The 16656-nt window shown below is 34.9% G+C and overlaps 1 long non-coding RNA gene across 1 annotated transcript; it reads right to left on the minus strand.

Annotated features, from left to right (window-relative positions):
• Window positions 1–603: 603 nt before the first annotated feature.
• Window positions 604–5780, minus strand: LOC311067404. The gene is made up of 4 exons (XR_014603219.1): window positions 4966–5780; window positions 4486–4561; window positions 2303–2368; window positions 604–1256 (listed from the first exon to the last, which is right to left on the minus strand). It is a non-coding gene; the product is annotated as an uncharacterized lncRNA (long non-coding RNA).
• Window positions 5781–16656: the final 10876 nt, after the last annotated feature.

Consider the following 16656-nt stretch of genomic DNA (forward strand, 5'->3'; position numbering starts at 1 on the left):
AGATATGTGTTTGATTCACTAAAAAGAACATACTCACAATAGTGATTCCTTCAGGAATTAGACTACAGTGGCTATATGTTTTTGATTCAGTAAAACGAACTGACTTAAATGAGTCATTTCAGAATCTCACTACCCTGATCACAGTGTATGTGTCACATATATTTAGTCATTTGTTTGTTTAGTTTCTTATTCATGAACTTTGCTTATCAGCAGTCATCTGTTTCCTTTGTTTAAGTTCCTTTGTTCCTGCTCTTATCAGTTACCATTACATTTCATTTGATCATTACACCTGTTATTCTTTTAGTTCATTATCGTTGTATACTTAAGTTCCTTGGTTTCCTCTATTCATTGTTGACTACTGTTTGTGTGTAGATACGCTGTTATACTGTGTTGGATTATCTGAGTTTATTCTTTTATTAAATACCTCTGGATTGGAACCACAGACAACCCTATTTTTGTTGCCTACACTCTCAGAAAAAAAGGTACAATTTTGTACCAAAGAAGGTACAAACCCTTGTCACTGGGGCGGTACCTTTTACTGGTACAAAATTGTACCTTAATATAGAAGAACAAATTTGTTCCATTCCAGTTTGTACCTTAAAGGACATGATTTGTACCATGGGCAACCAAAATGTACCTTTTGTTTTTAAAAACTTGTTGGTACAATATTGTACCTTTTATCAAAGGTACAAATTTGATCTTTTAAGGTACCGCCCCAGTGACAAGCCCCTTTGTACCTTAACTGTGTCAAATTTGTTCCTACGAGAACTATTAAAGGCTATTTTTCTATTGAATAACAAGCACATTCAACAACTGAATCCAAAAGGCATCAATTTAATAATTTCTGTAAATACATATCAAATTCATATGAACATTTGAATACTTTCATTCCAACTTACAGTAAAGTATTTCTTTGTGTAAATACATCAAAGACTTCACAATACAATAAAGACTTAGCAAAATTAACAGAATATCACTTCTTTAAAAAGATTTGAAAGAATTTAAAATGCAAAAATGTTACAGTACATAAAATATATTTTCTCATCTACAACAAAGCTAGACTTGTTTTTTTTTCCCCACTTTTCACACAATACCCTTGCATTTATTTAACTTTTTAAAACACCATCATCCAACCGAACTGCTCGGCAATTTCAGATCCCTCCATTTTTACAGTGCTGAAGATTCTCCTCTCACTGAAGACACGTCCAGTCAAGAAGTTCCCAAGATCTGCAGTGGGTTGAGATAGCCGGTTCTTCCTGAACATAATGAAGAATCAATATTAGTAAAGACAGATGTAAATGTATTAAATTTATACTCCCAATGACAAGCTCAAATTTGACTTCTAGACTTAAAGGGATAGTTCACCTAGAACTGAAAATTCTGTCATTTACTCGCACTCAAGTTGTTCCAAATCTGTTTACTTGAACAAAAAAGAAGATATTTTGAGAATCGAAAGTGAAACAGTTGATGGGGCCCCAATTAACTTCCATAGAATATTTTTCATACTATGGAAGTCAATGGGGCCCCATTGACTGTTTCATTTTTTGGGTGAACTACACATCCTTCAACATCTCGTTTGGCATCCATGTAATGTGCTTCTATAACGGATTTCAGCTTAGCCAACCTCAAATAAACAACCTCAACCTGAAAATGATTTTGTTAATTACTCACCCTCATGTCATTTCACACCTATAAGACCTTTGTTCATCTTCGGAACACAAATGAAGATATTTTTAATGAAATTCTGAGAGCTTTCTGTCCTTCCATTGGGAGCAATGCAACTAACACATTCAAGGCCCAGAACGATAGGAAAGACATCATTGAAGTAATCCATGTGACTCCAGTGGTTTAACCAATTTTATGAAGCGGTGCAGGTGCTTTGTTTTAGCAAAAAACACAATTTAACACTTTATTTAGTAGGGGGAGCACTACGACGCATGCGAATTGTGTTGACTCAAGACCGGGTGTTGTTCCGTGAATGTGCTTTAGATAATATTATTTTGTAAATATAGAGGTAAATTATGCTTTTTTTTTTTTTTTGGCAAAACAAAGCTTACATCGCTTCATAAAATTGAGGTGAAACCACTGGAGTCACTTGGATTAGTTTAATGGTGTCTTTACTACCTTTCTGGGGCTTGAATGTATTAGTTGCGTAGGCTACCAATGGAGGAACAGAAAGCTCTTGGATTTCATAAAAAATATCTTCATTTGTGTTCCGAAGATAAACGATGGTCTTACAGGTTCGGAATGACATGAGGGTGTATAATTAATGACAGAATTAAAAAAAATTGCTGAACTATACCTTTAAGGAATCCTGGAAACACCTTAAATCAACCACAGCATGCATTCGGTCCATTTTCTGGAATAACTGAAATGCAGATAAGAAAACAAGTTTCACACACAAAAAAACTTTCTGCATTTTTACATTTCCCACAAAGTTTTAAATGATTCACTTAAAGCTTCATATAAAATACCCAGAAAAGTAAAATGTTAAACTAATCCATTTGAATTGAGAAGTTTGGTAAAAAATGTCTGAACAGACTACCGCTTAGTATAATAAACAGATTAAATTTAGGATTTTATTCACATTTAAACATTGAACAAACAGAAGCTCGACCGCAGTTGCTTTGACAAGCGAGAACAAACCTCAATGGTTCTTGCGGAAGCTCAAGCGTGCTGCAAAACACACGAGAATGAACATCATCGGTTTTCGCACGTCTAGCAAACATGATTGAGCTTCCGTTTACCGCAACTGATGTGTGAATTGATGTATATTTTTATGTGAATAAAAGCCTAAATTAAATCTGTTCATCATATAAAATGATCGTATCTCTACAGAAAAACTTGGACTAAACTGCTCAATTCAAATTATTTTACGATCTCTTTATTATGGTAGCATTCAGGTATCAAAAGACATTTTGAAATTTAATATGCAAAATGGCAATGTAATATATAAAATGGCAATCTTCTTATTTAAATTTACATTTTCCATACCATATGTGCAATGTTTGGGGCAAAGTGACAATTCAAAATCAATAATATAATTAAATTAGCCATCTCCTACACTTGTTTTAACATATACCGGTAATTTAAACATATTACAAAAATGATTAGAGATGTTTAAAGGCATAATTCACCCAAAATTTAAAAAAACTCATTAATTATTCACTCTCATGTTGTTCCAAACCTGTAAGACTTTCGTTCATCTTTGGAACACAAATGAAGATCTTTTTAATGAAATCTGAGAGCTTTCTGTCCCCCCATTGACAGTCCATGCAACTAAAACTTTGATGCTTCAAAAAGTTCATAAAGAGATCGTAAGACCAATCCATTTGAATCGAGCAGTTTACCGTAGTTCAAATTTTCTGAAGAGACATGATCGCTTTATATGATGAACAGATTTCAGAAGCTCAACCGAACATGCTTGACACGTGAGAACAAACCTCTTTCTCAAACGTGCTGCGCAACACACGAGAATGAACCTCATTTATTTTCGCATGTCAAGGGAACATGCTAGAGCTTCCTTTTACCGTATTATCTGATGTGAATTGATGAATAAAAGCCTAATTTCAACCTGTTCATCGTAAAGCACAAAATTTAGACTAAAACACTCAATTCATATGGATTAGTTTTACAATCACTTTAGGAACTTTTTAAAGCGTCAAAGTGGTATTTGCTTAGCTGTCTATGGGGGGTCAGAAAGCTCGTAATTGATGAGTAATTGATGAAAGAATTTTCATTTTTGGGTGAACTAACCCTTTAACATGTTCAACGTAAAATTGTAGCAAAATGATCATTTAAATGCTATTTTCCTTAATTGCATTTACACTCACAGTTAAGACACTTATGATTGCATTTTTATTAAATACCCGCGATGAACGTGGCAAAATTCAATCTGGATTTAAAAAAAGGATTCCAAGATGATCATTGCATCAAGTGCCTTAACTTTGAGTGTAAAAGCAACTAGGAAAAATAACCTAAATTATAGTTTTGCTATAATATTTGCTTGAACATTTTAAACATCTAATTTCTGTAATACATTTCATTTTTTATTTTTGAACTTAAAAAATTTTCAATGTATGTTTTAATTTTATGTTAAAGCTAGTGTAGTAATGCAAATTATTATATTATTGATTTTGAATATTTTTTTTGCTCCAGATGTTGCACATATCATATAGAAAATGTTAATATAAATACAGAAATACATTGCCATTTTGCACGTTACATTTCATATTGACATTTGGTACCGGTATGCTAACGTTACCATACTTTGTGAGTGTCAGAGTTTTAGGTGAATATACTTTCAGTTAAGTGACAGAAATCTTTCAGAGTTCATTTGAAGTGCAGTTACTGTGCTTTATCAAGATTGACATCACTCTGTCATTATGGCAAACATTTTGTCTTAGAAATATAAATTCAACCTCATCAGAAAAAAGAATATCATAAGATTAAGAAACTCAAATAACACATTGTACTGATACTTGCCTCACAGCTGAGGACGCAGGAAGACTTTCAGATGACCAGCACTGACAGTTTACCATGCAGTTTACCCCATCATGATCTAAAAATCAAAGACACATTAGCTGAGTATATGACATGTAACTTTATATGACTTAGGACAGAATCAGGTAATCGCATTCAAAAACAGAACGAGTGATCAACTATTTTATCTGCGCACTGTTCGTTGGCGCTCAATCACGTTGTTCCAAAACCGCATACAGTATTGTGGACTAATGTAAAGTAGGCTACACCAGCATGGCACCTCTGGTTGAGCATTCATTTACAACAATGTTTTAAATGTGAACTTACGACACAGAAACTCAATTGCTTTAAAACATATGCAGACGGCTATCACTGACTGGATTCGTACAATTAAGCTATTTAACGTTACACTCGCTATTATCATGTTGAGTAGCTGTAACGTTTTATACATTTTATTTGGTTAAACATAAACATAAAACCCACCTTTGAATTTCCTCTTCTCTTCGTCTTATAATTCGAGTCCAGCCACTAAAGTACTTCTGACGAGGGCGAAGCCATGGCTTGTGGTGGTGCTCCGGGCTCGTAATCTGCTTCGCGAAGTTCCCGCTCTCCGGTCTATTTGAAAATGCAGTAACGGCTGCAGCAACCTTGGGCAATCAGTTTCATGTCGCCTAATAGCAAAGTTAACATTTAACAGTTAACGTTATGGTGGATAATGGAGAACAAACGCCATATATTGTACACGTGATGACTTAATAATAGTCAATAATTGCATTAAAAAAATTAAAAAGTGTAACGTTATAACTTACAAGTCAAATGGCTAAAAAGCATTTGGAGCAAAGCAACTCGCTAAAATAACGTTAAGTGGCTGAAACATTTATATTTTAGACTTGTGAACTAAATATATACATAAATTATCAGAACTCACCTTTAAATTTCGTCTTCAAGTTTGATAAAATAATCTCGACCGCGCTGCAGTGTGTAATGTTAGCCTGTGCTGCTTCCCAGCTGTCAATTCGGAAATTTCCGTGGCTGAAGCGATTTCGACCAATCAGTGTCTTGTTGCTATGCAAAATACTCAACACAGCAACCAATCATGAATGAAACAGTAATTTGGTCCATCACTGTACCCTTGATGTGAGAACAATTATGTACCTTCATTTCAATTGTACCTTAACAGGTACCAAACAGTATCATCAGTGGTCTTTCCTGTACCATTAAAGGTACTATTATTGAAAAGGTACAAAACTGTTCTTTGAGGAACATTATTTGTACCACCGTGTACCTTTTTTTCTGAGAGTGTATGTCCATCACATAAATAGGTTTTAAATCCTTAGGCTGAGGCAGTGCAAAATAATTAAAAGTTCTCTCTTGAACTGCAACTTCACTTCCATGTTCCTGTTCAGTCTCTTCATTTTCCCTGATATCTCTCTGTCTCTCACTTAGCGATCACATCATTATCTTCATAGCTCAGCTAATTGGTTGCTGTGGCATCAACAGCCAATGAGCTCGCTGCTCAACATTCAAATACTTGGTATTGTTTGCTGTTAGCAGTCTGCAGCACACTTTCAGAAACCCTCCACCTTCCCCAGCTCCACCTGTAAAGATCTGCTACAGTGCTTATTTTATGTATGTTATGTGTAGCAGCAGCATGTCTGTGAATATATTGGCAATAGAAAGTATCTGTACTTTCTCTGCAGCAGAAATAATCAGCAGCAGCTTAGCATATCTATTCCGCCAAGACCGAAATACATTAGCATTGCCATATCCATTAACATGCCAATCTATCCGAGATTTGTCATGACAGAACGTGATTTCACCAAGTAGAACATTACAATTAACCAATCAGATTTGAAGGACAGGTTTACAGTTAATGTCAAGTTTAAGCTTATAACAAGGGTTAGGGGCTTCTACACCATACTTATTCACCAATCATTTCCCTCTGATTTTAGGGATAAGTTATGGGTAGGGTTAGGTTTAGGGGTGGAATATGGATAGGACTATGTTTTTGTACAGGAATGTTATTCCAGTAAAAAGGTGTTGATCCAGGAACATGTCTTACTTGGCAAAATCACGGTGACTGAGGGGGTAGAGCTGCTGGTGAGGCGTGTCTGATTGGTAGCTTATAAACATGGTCTGTTGAGTTGCCTGATTGGTTTGATGATGCCCAGGGACACAACGCTGAATCATATGCGTCTATGAATGGGACTCACTGCAGAGGTTTCGATTGGCTATTAGGATTATACACTGTCTATTTCTCATAAAACAGCTTTGGTTCTAGCAGCAAGAATGCTACTAAAAAGATATTGATGCATTTCTGTTTTTTCTTGTTTTGTTTTTTATTGACTGCTTGCTGTTTCTAAAGCCATGATCCTCCACTCAAATTTTGTAGTACTGTAAAAAGAAAACATCTTAAAGAAGATCTTTCATTTTCCTTTAGCCCTACCTCTCAGATCACAAACGTAAACATTTCCCATTCAATTCTTTCAAGACCAAATTATATGGAGTATATGCAAATTTCATAATTACGGTATGATTATGATAACAATGATCTCATATGTTTATATTTTTATTTCTCCTAACATACTTTTGTTCATCTCTGACAGAGCAACCTTTGAGCACTAACATTGTCTTCTGAGTCTTTTCATACTAGTTTATGTTCCAAATCTAAGTGTACACTGTTCTTTTGACGTCACTCCTTTTTGTTTGCCTCCACAAAGACTCTATAAACATTAATCTTTTATCAGTTTTGAGCATCTTGTGGTGAATTATGCAATGTGCAGTCCAATTCTCCCCAGGCGGCTTCACCTTGCCTGAATGGATGACATCGCAAACTGGCTCCACTTGTCATCAGAAGCAGAAAGCTGTGTGTGTGCGTGCGTGCGTTTGTGTGTGCATGCGTGTGTGTGGTATTTATCTTGCATCACAGACCAGTATAATGACATTGAAAGCATTACAGTTTTAATCATGTCAAATTTATTTCAAAAGCTGTTGTTTGTAGACAGATGGTAAAACCTCAGCTGATTAAAATCAATTTTACACTTAAAAATTACACTATCTTTTAATTATACAACAACTCCCAATTTTACCATGAGATATAAAACTGAGATCAGGATATTATATTAACTTTAAAATGAATATTATTTTTAAACCATTAATATAATATTATTATATTATAATATATATATATATATATATATATATATATATATTTTTTTTTTTTTTTTTTTTTATAATATAATAATATTATATTAATGGTTTAAAAATAATATTTTTAATCAATGATTAATCGCGATTAATCGCATCTAAAATAAAAGTTTGTATTTACATAATATATGTGTGTGTACTGTGTATAATTATTTTGCATATATAAATACACACACACATACATGTATATATTTAAGAAAAATGTGTTATTTATATATAAAATATTTATATTTAAATATAATATAAATTATGAATAAATATAAATACAGTATATACATGCAAATATTTCTTAAATATATACATGCATATGTGTGTATTTATATATATATATACAAAATAATTATACACATATATTATGTAAACACAAACTTTTATTTTAGATGCAATTAATCGCGATTAATGGTTGTATATATATAAATAAATATATATATATAACACATATTTTGATGTATATCAAAGTAAAACAGCTCCTCAAAAAAAGAAAAAACGTAGGGCGGGACTTGATTTTGTCCATCAGGAACTGATTGGATCGTTGTAGTTTGCTATTGCTGCGATCTCATGTGATCATGTTATTTTGATTAAAGATTATGAAGGCACATGAATTTTGATTTCATGGTGACAGTAAAACCACACAAATTTTAAACAGAGGATCTCTTTTGGAGACCTGCTACAATGATTGTTCTATGAGATACTGTGGAGGTGTTGCAATACTACACTGTATACCTGAACCAGCTGATGAAGAAAAATAAATGTGTCTTAATGGTCTCACACTGGACTCACTGGAGAGAGTGGCAGAGAAGATGATGAAACAGAACATTACAAGCAGTTCTTCTCTGTAATGATCTGTGCCTTTAAAAACTGATTTATTCTACCACAGTGTTGTAAGAAACCCTCCTGGAGATTTTTTTCCCACCTGCTGCCATGAGACAACATTGGTTCCTTGTCTTCTTCCTCATCCCGCTGTGCGCAACTGCTCATAACCTCTGACTGTAAGTTGTCCTCGTTGTGAAGTTGTTTTCCTCGCCCATGAACCCAGATAACCTGACCGTTCCAAAGTTTGGGGTTGGTAAGATTTGTGTTTTTGAAAGAAGTGTCTCATGCTCACCAAGTAAAAACAAAAAAATTGCAAAATATTGTTTTAAATAAATGTTTTCTATTTGAACTTTTTTAATATTATTACTGTAATTAATTCCTGTGATGGCAAAGCTGAATTTTCAGCATCATTACTCTAGTCTTCAGTGTCACATGATCTTTCAGAAATCATTCTAATATGCTTATTTGCTGCTCAAGAAACATTTCGTATTATTATAAATGTTGAAATATGTGTGCTGCTCAATATTTTGTGGAAACAAACAATTTATTTAGTGTGATTCATTTTAAGAAAACTGCTGAGAAACAGCTAGATCTGATGCAACTGCCAACAATGACTCATCTTCCATGAGACAAAAACTTCGTTTTTTTTAATATATGTATAGAATTGAATGTAGAATGTAGAATTGAATAACAATTCAAATCTGTTGCTCATATAGAGATTATCATATGACTTCAGAAGACTTTGAATATATGGCACAAATTGAATAAAATAATAATATGAAGCCTTTTTTAACTTGACAATACCTGATCCACATCCATTTGTTTATTGTACAGGGGTGTGAACATTCTTCAAAACCTCTCTTGTGTTTCACAGAAGTCAAATGGGTATGAAGCAGCATGAGGAATTTACATTTTTGGGTGAACTACCCTGTTGAAAAATTCCACATTGCTGGTCACCAGCATAAGGCATGTTTTGGGACCAGCATGGGATGCTGGTTGCTGATGGACTCAATTTTGCTTGAGAACAGCATGACAATGTTGGTCTACCAGCTTGACCAGCACTATATCTAACCAGCATAATCCAGCCTGGACCAACATGGAATTCAGGTTGGTTTATGCTGTTATTTTTCAGCAGGTTATCCCTTTAATATTTCAAAAGCACTCTCCCTTAATCTTCATTTTTTCCCCTGTGCTTCTGGACAACTACTTAATTTCCCTTGGACTGCCGCATTAAAGTAGGAGGAACCTGATATCATCTTCACAATTTCTCTCAATGAACAGACCAATTTCCATTAAGAGCTTTGTGAATTGCAGACTAGCTTCTCATCAGATAACATTTCTTGCGCCGTAAACCAAAAGCGTAGGTCACAGTCGAATAACCTTACACAGACGTTTCTAAATGATCAAATTTAGAAAAGCATGAAAAATTGTCTTTTTTCTACCATGTGTTTGTAAGATGGAAGTGGATGTGGAAATGTGTGAGGTGCTACAGCTTCAAGGAATCACTCACATGCAGCAAAATAGCAGAATCCTGTGAATTAGCTTTAACTGACTGATCCTGTTTAAGATAAGTTGTTAATTAAAGGTGTGGAAAGGTTCCATGCCAGCCTCTCACTGCATCCATCACTCACTGAACACCAAGAATAGAAAGAACAGGGCGAGAAAATCCCTCCTGAAGGGCTAAAGAGAGACAGAACAGATTTTTGAAAAGAGTCTCCTTGTTCTCACATTTATCGAGCTGTTTTATGGTCAAATGAAAAAGCACCACTCTTCTAACTTATGAGATCTCTAAGATCTCTTTAATTTTTAAGCTGTGCCCCCCAGATGGCATTGAGTTAAATGGAGAATTCGGATTTATATATATATATATATATAAATGCAGCCTTCAATGTTCAAAAACATAAAAAAAAAACTTTCCAAATTTTTGTTTTTGTATTTTATACGGTATTATACCGGGGTGTGTGTGTGTGTGTGTGTGTGTGTGTGTGTGTGTGTGTAGGTGTGTCGGTAAGGTACAATTTTTAATGTTTTTAAAAGAAGTCTCTTCTGCTCACCAAGGCTGCATTTATTTGATTAAAAATACAAAAAAAAAAAAAAACAGTAATATTGTTAAATATTATAACAATTTAAAATAACTGTTTTCTATTTTAATATATTTTAAAATGTAATTTATTCCTGTGATCAAAGTTGAATTTTCAGCATCATTACTCCAGTCTTCAGTGTCACATGATCCTTCAGAAATCATTCTAATATGCGGATTTGATGCTCAAAAAACATTAATTATTATTATCAATGTTGAAAATAGTTGTGAAAAAAAAAATCAGGATTCTTTGATGAATAAAAAGTTCAAAAGAACAGCATTTATTTGAAATAGAATCTTTTGTAACATTGTAACTTTTGATCAATTTAATTCATCCTTGATGAATAAAAGTACTGATTTCTTTTATCCCCCCCCCCCCCAAAAAAAAAAAAAGCTCTAAACAATGACCCTAAAAAATGCTAGTGTTTAATGTTACAAAAGCTTACTATATCAGATAAATGCTGTACTTTTGAACTTTCTATTCATCAAAGAATCCTGAAATAAAAATGTAAATAACTGTTTTCAACATTGATAATAATGAGAAATGTTTCTTGAGCATCAAATCATTATATTAGAATGATTTCTGAAGAATCATGTGACACTGAAGACTGGAGTAATGATGCTGAAAATTCAGCTTTGATCACAGGAATAAATTACACTTTACATATTCACATAGAGAGCTGTTTTAAATTGTAATAATATTTCACAATATTAAGCTTTTTTTTTTTTTTTTTTTTTTTTTTTTTTTTATCAAATAAATGCAGCCTTGGTGAACAGGAGACTTCTTTTAAAAACATTAAAAATATATCCGATCCAAAACCTTTGAACGGCAGTGTAAATTAGTTAAACTGAACAGTGTCTCCATTTCTTTTTTTCAAGGCAAATCAATCAGCGGTTTTACAGAATCAAAGGCTTTAGGTAGATGAGGAAAAAGTCAATGAAGGAGATTAGAGATGTGTATAAGAATGAAAGTATATGAAGAAGTGAGCAAAGGGAGGAAACAATTATTATCACACCACATCAAACACCATTCCTCCCATCAGAGCCGAACGGTGGATGTGTCTCCTTCCTGAATTTAGTGCCAGCATATGGTTGCTGTTTCAAGTTCATCTCATCTGGATTATTCTCATATTCAAAGCTATCAGATTGTTTCATGTGGAACTGATTCGTTGAGTCTGTTGAAATAGCGGGTTGTCTTTCATGTGAAATATGCTAGCTTTTGAAGTTTTCTTGCGTGTTGGGAATAATAGATCAGCAAGATTAATAATATCCATCTAAAAAAAAAGGAAGTCCGGTGGGTTTAACCCTGAGAAAAGCATCCATATGCATGGTGTGAAAGTGTTTGTTATTTTCAGCTGTGACAGCATATGGGCCGGCTGTTTGTTTATATCTGTGTGTGTGTATATTATACAGGTTTTCCCTGAGAGAGGGAGGATTGTAATGACCTCTAGGCTTTCACAATAGCACATGAAATGCTTACTCTGTTTCCACAACCATGACCTTTCTACCCTGAGGTCAAAATGTCTGACACTCATCCGAACATGGAGAATCACTTCTCTCGCTCTCCTTTGGAGGGAAAACAGTCGGGATGCTGAACCAAATAGAGCAGAGCGAGCATTCAGCTGAATGACTAGCACAGCACATTTCAGCACAGGAACAGAGCTAAACCCTGCCAAGTTACATCTGACCCCTCCATAACATGCTGGACTCAGAAGAAGGTTTTTTTTTATTTTTTCTTTAGAGATTGTTTTCCTTTTCTTGTTACATCAAGTCAAGTCTGCAGTTGGCAATTCTTAGGGTTTGGACAAAACCATCATCACGGCCCCCACCTAAATCGTGAACACATCAGTTTGTGAACCAAGCCAACTGGTTCAGTGAGTCTATGTGACTTGACCTTTGATTATTGAACAAATCACTCAACTGAATCATTCTATCCAACGTGTTAACCAAATCAATGATTCAGTGAGGTGATTGTTGAATCTTGAACAAATCAGTGAGTTCAGTCAACGTTGTTCAGTCCACTTTGTGAACTGGTTCATTAAAAAAAAAAATTAACAAGGATAATTTGTTCAATGATCTGGTTCTCAAATTCAACTGATTCAGTGATCTGGCTGTGTTTGTAAGTATGAATGAAATTTTGATAAAAAAAAAAAAAAATTGTGTGACTTCAAGACTTGTGGTGTACTTTTATAGTGATTTGTGGAACATTTCTTGTTTGTTTGTTTAACTATTTCTTTAGCTACTTCTCTAACAAGGTGTTTACGTGCGTTTTTGTGCGTTTGAAGGTCCATATCCGAGATTGTGCATGCAAACACTCACATGCAGAGGCAGATGGTTGCATTACTCATCTGAGACTCTAAAACTGACACATATTTTCATCCCCCTCTCCTTCTTCCTTTCTCAGCAGAATCACGGCCCACAGTGCTGTGCGTTCACACGTCCAAACCTCCCCCGTATTCCAGCAAGACGAGACGCTTAGATAGAACCAAAGCCTCGCCATCTTTGCAGCAGCCACACCAGTGAAAAAAACACACCTAAGACAAATAAACAAACAAGTCAGCAAACCAACAAAGTCACTTGCTTCATAAATAAGGCATGATTAAAACACTTTTTGTATGCTCCATAGATTCCGAGCCATGTTTACATGAAGCTTGTGCTTAACCGACAGTATTTTGTGTTGCACTTATTTTATTCACATACAGTATTTGTTTATCCCCATATCTTGCCACAGTTTGCATGCACCCGAATCTGACTTTAAATGACTGAAAAACCTCAGGGTACGGCTGAGGAAATTTTACGCAAGTATGCCAGCAGACGTGCCTTTAATGTCTGTAATAGGATTTCTAACAAGCTTGGGCTGTGAAAATGACGAGTTAGATTGTACTAACATAGATAAGAAATAATTCAAAACTTATGCCCTTTGTACATTCCTGCCTCACCCAGGCCTTAGTTATCTCTCCAATAGATTATTGCAGCTCACTCGTTTCTGGTTGGCCTGCATCCGTCATTAGCCCCCCTTGAGCACAACCAAAACACTGCCTGCTGTCTGACTTGTATTCAATCTGCAGAAAATTTTCACACGCTATGCCTTTGTGGCAGGAATAAGACTCAAGACAGCTTTTCTGGCCTCCGGTGCAGCTGTGAAACTCTGTTGCTTTTCAATGTGAGAATGACCTCCCAAAAACAATCAACCACCAACTTACTGCCAAAAGGTTTAAGCTATATTTTCAAAGCATTTACTTAGTTGTATAAAATAGTAATAATCTCTCATGAACTTGCATATGTTGTGCTTTTAACATGCTGGTGTTTCACCAAATCAAATCAAATCAAGTATATTTGTATAGCGCTTTTCACAATACAGATTGTATCAAAGCAGCTTCACAGTATTAAATTAAAATAAAATAATACAACAAGGTTTGTTTCTAGTGGAATTTATTGATTGATAAAATAAAATTAAATATCCCCAAAATATCCCCAACTGAGCAAGCCAAAGGCAACAGTGGCAAGGAACCGAAAAAACTCCATCAAGTGACCTAATGGTGTTCTAAAACTCTAGGTTTGTCCCACAGGGTTGTCAGGGTTGTCCATCAAAGCCATTTAAATTTGAATTTAGTTTGAATTGAGGAAGCAAACTGGATGCAATTGCAAATGTAATAAAGAAGAATTATTAAAACAAAATAATATTCAAAGAAATGAATATAACCATCCTTTTTAAATTCACCATTAAATCAAAATTGACAATTCTTATTTTTTAATGGAATATTGCAGTAGCCTATTTATTATAAAAGATTTATCCGTGCTCATTTTTTTAATTCATGTGCCCTTAGAATCTTTAGGGATGTTCACCCAAAAATGAAAATTCTGTCATCATTTACTCACCCTCATGTCGTTACAAACCCACAAGACTTTCGTTCATCCTCGAAACAAAATGTCCCTCCATTGACAGTCTATGCAACTACTGTACCACTTTGATGCTTTAAAAAGTTCATAAAGAGATTGTAAAACTAATCCAAATTAATTGAACGGTTTAGTCCAAGTTTTCTGAAGAGACACGGTTGCTTTATATGATGAACAGATTTAATTTATGCTTTTATTCACATATAAACATTCAACTCACAGATCAGTTGTGGTAAACGGAAGCTCAAGCTTATTCACTTGACATGCGAGAACCAATGAGGTTCCTTCTCATGTTACACAGCACAATTGAGCTTCTGCAAGAACCAATGAGGTTCATTCTCGTGTTACGCAGCACTTCTGAGCTTCCCAAAGAACCAATGAGGATTGTTCAGTTGAGCTTCTGTTTATGTGTTCTAAAATTTGGACTAAACCACGCAATTCATATGGATTAGTTTTACGATCTCTTTATGAACTTTTTGAAGGGTCAAAGTGGTAGCGTGGACTGTCAAAGGAGGGACAGGAATCTCTCAGATTTGATAAAAAAATATCTTCATTTGTGCTCCGAAGATGAATGTAAGTCTTACAGGTTTGGAATGATATAAGGGTGAGTAAATTATAACAAAGAATTCTCAAAGAATTAAAACTTATGGATGAACTAACCTTTTAATCAAAAACATTCCCCTCCCTCTTGAAATGACATCTTTTCTCTTCCCTGATGACGTTTATTGGAGCGAGAGCGGGACAACCTGTCACTCAGAGATCGCAACAGTAGCAAACCACAACGATCCAATCAATTCCCAATGGACAATCCCGCCCTACATTTTTTTCTTGCTCAAGAAACGTTTTACCCGGATATACGTCACAATTGGGGAAGAAAGACCAACACAACTTCCGTTTCATGTCGTCTTTAACTAAAAATCAAAGCTTTGTTTGAATTTTTTTTTTAAAAAGCCTTAAAGTGTGAATTATAGACCAGATGGATGGATAGATGCACGGCTATGCCTATACATCAAACCAGCACTAACCAGCATAATCTAAGCTTGTATTTTCAGCAGGGAGGACCTTTGCTTCAACCACACCTGGCAACTAGAAGTAATATAACTCTTCATCTGTTCCATAGATTGTTCTGGTAGCCCCCAGATTATAATTAGAATACTTACACCACATCATTGACTCTCATCTAACATTAGATCCATTTACAGGAACTTCTAAGGTGAAAGCTTGAAGTGTACGTTTTTCACAGTACGCTTCCATTTATAACTGAGACTAAATAAAGAGCAAAACAATAACTCCAATCTAACTGAAGGATGAGATGAGATGAGAGGATAGTTTAATAGCTGAGACATGACATCAGCATCGCCGCTTACTTTGAGCTTCTTCAGGCATCTATCATACATGTGGACATTCGTTTTTCTGTCTACATATAAATCAAATATGCATGTGAAAGAACAAATCCGAAGCCCATCTGTAATGACAGTATTTGCAGTTATGCTTGGTTAAACGTTTGGACAAATTTATATTATGGTGAATAAATCATAACTTGTAATGGCTGAAAATGCAGAGTGTATATAGATTTGTGTGGGTTGGGGTAAGGGATTGAAGCTGACATTACAAACATATGCATCTCAGTGTATCTCTGTATTTCATGCAGATATGTGAGAAAATAACTGGAAAACCGTTACTCGTGCTCCTGCTCGGAAACACATTTTTCTCCTTCAATCTCACATCAGAGGGTTTTTCCTGCTGTGATGTCCAAGCCAAGGGCAAAACTGAAATAAATACAAGTTATTTGAACATAAAGGCGACACATTTGTGCCTGGCATCTGAATAGGCAGTGGAAAAGATGATAGCATTAACTGAAAGTTAAAATATAGATCAATAAAAACCCAAATAGAGATATGTATGCCCCAGGGTGGCACTTATAGGAATTATTTACCCCAAAATGAAAATCCTTTCAATATTTAATAACCCCATTCCAAACCCAAGTGACCTTTTTTTCTGTGAAACACAAAAGGAGAAATGCTCCAAGCGGAGAAAAACTCAGAGTATATTTGTATTGTATTGTAGAAACATGAGAAAAGAACAGGAAACCTTTACTTATTATATATGTTCCTGCAAGCCCTTCTTTTCACATCTCGTATCAGAGAGTTTTCTCAGCTGTGCTGTTTGAGCACTAA

The sequence above is a fragment of the Abramis brama genome (assembly GCF_963993115.1).
Source record: "Abramis brama genome assembly, chromosome: 17".
Taxonomy (NCBI): domain Eukaryota; kingdom Metazoa; phylum Chordata; class Actinopteri; order Cypriniformes; family Leuciscidae; genus Abramis; species Abramis brama.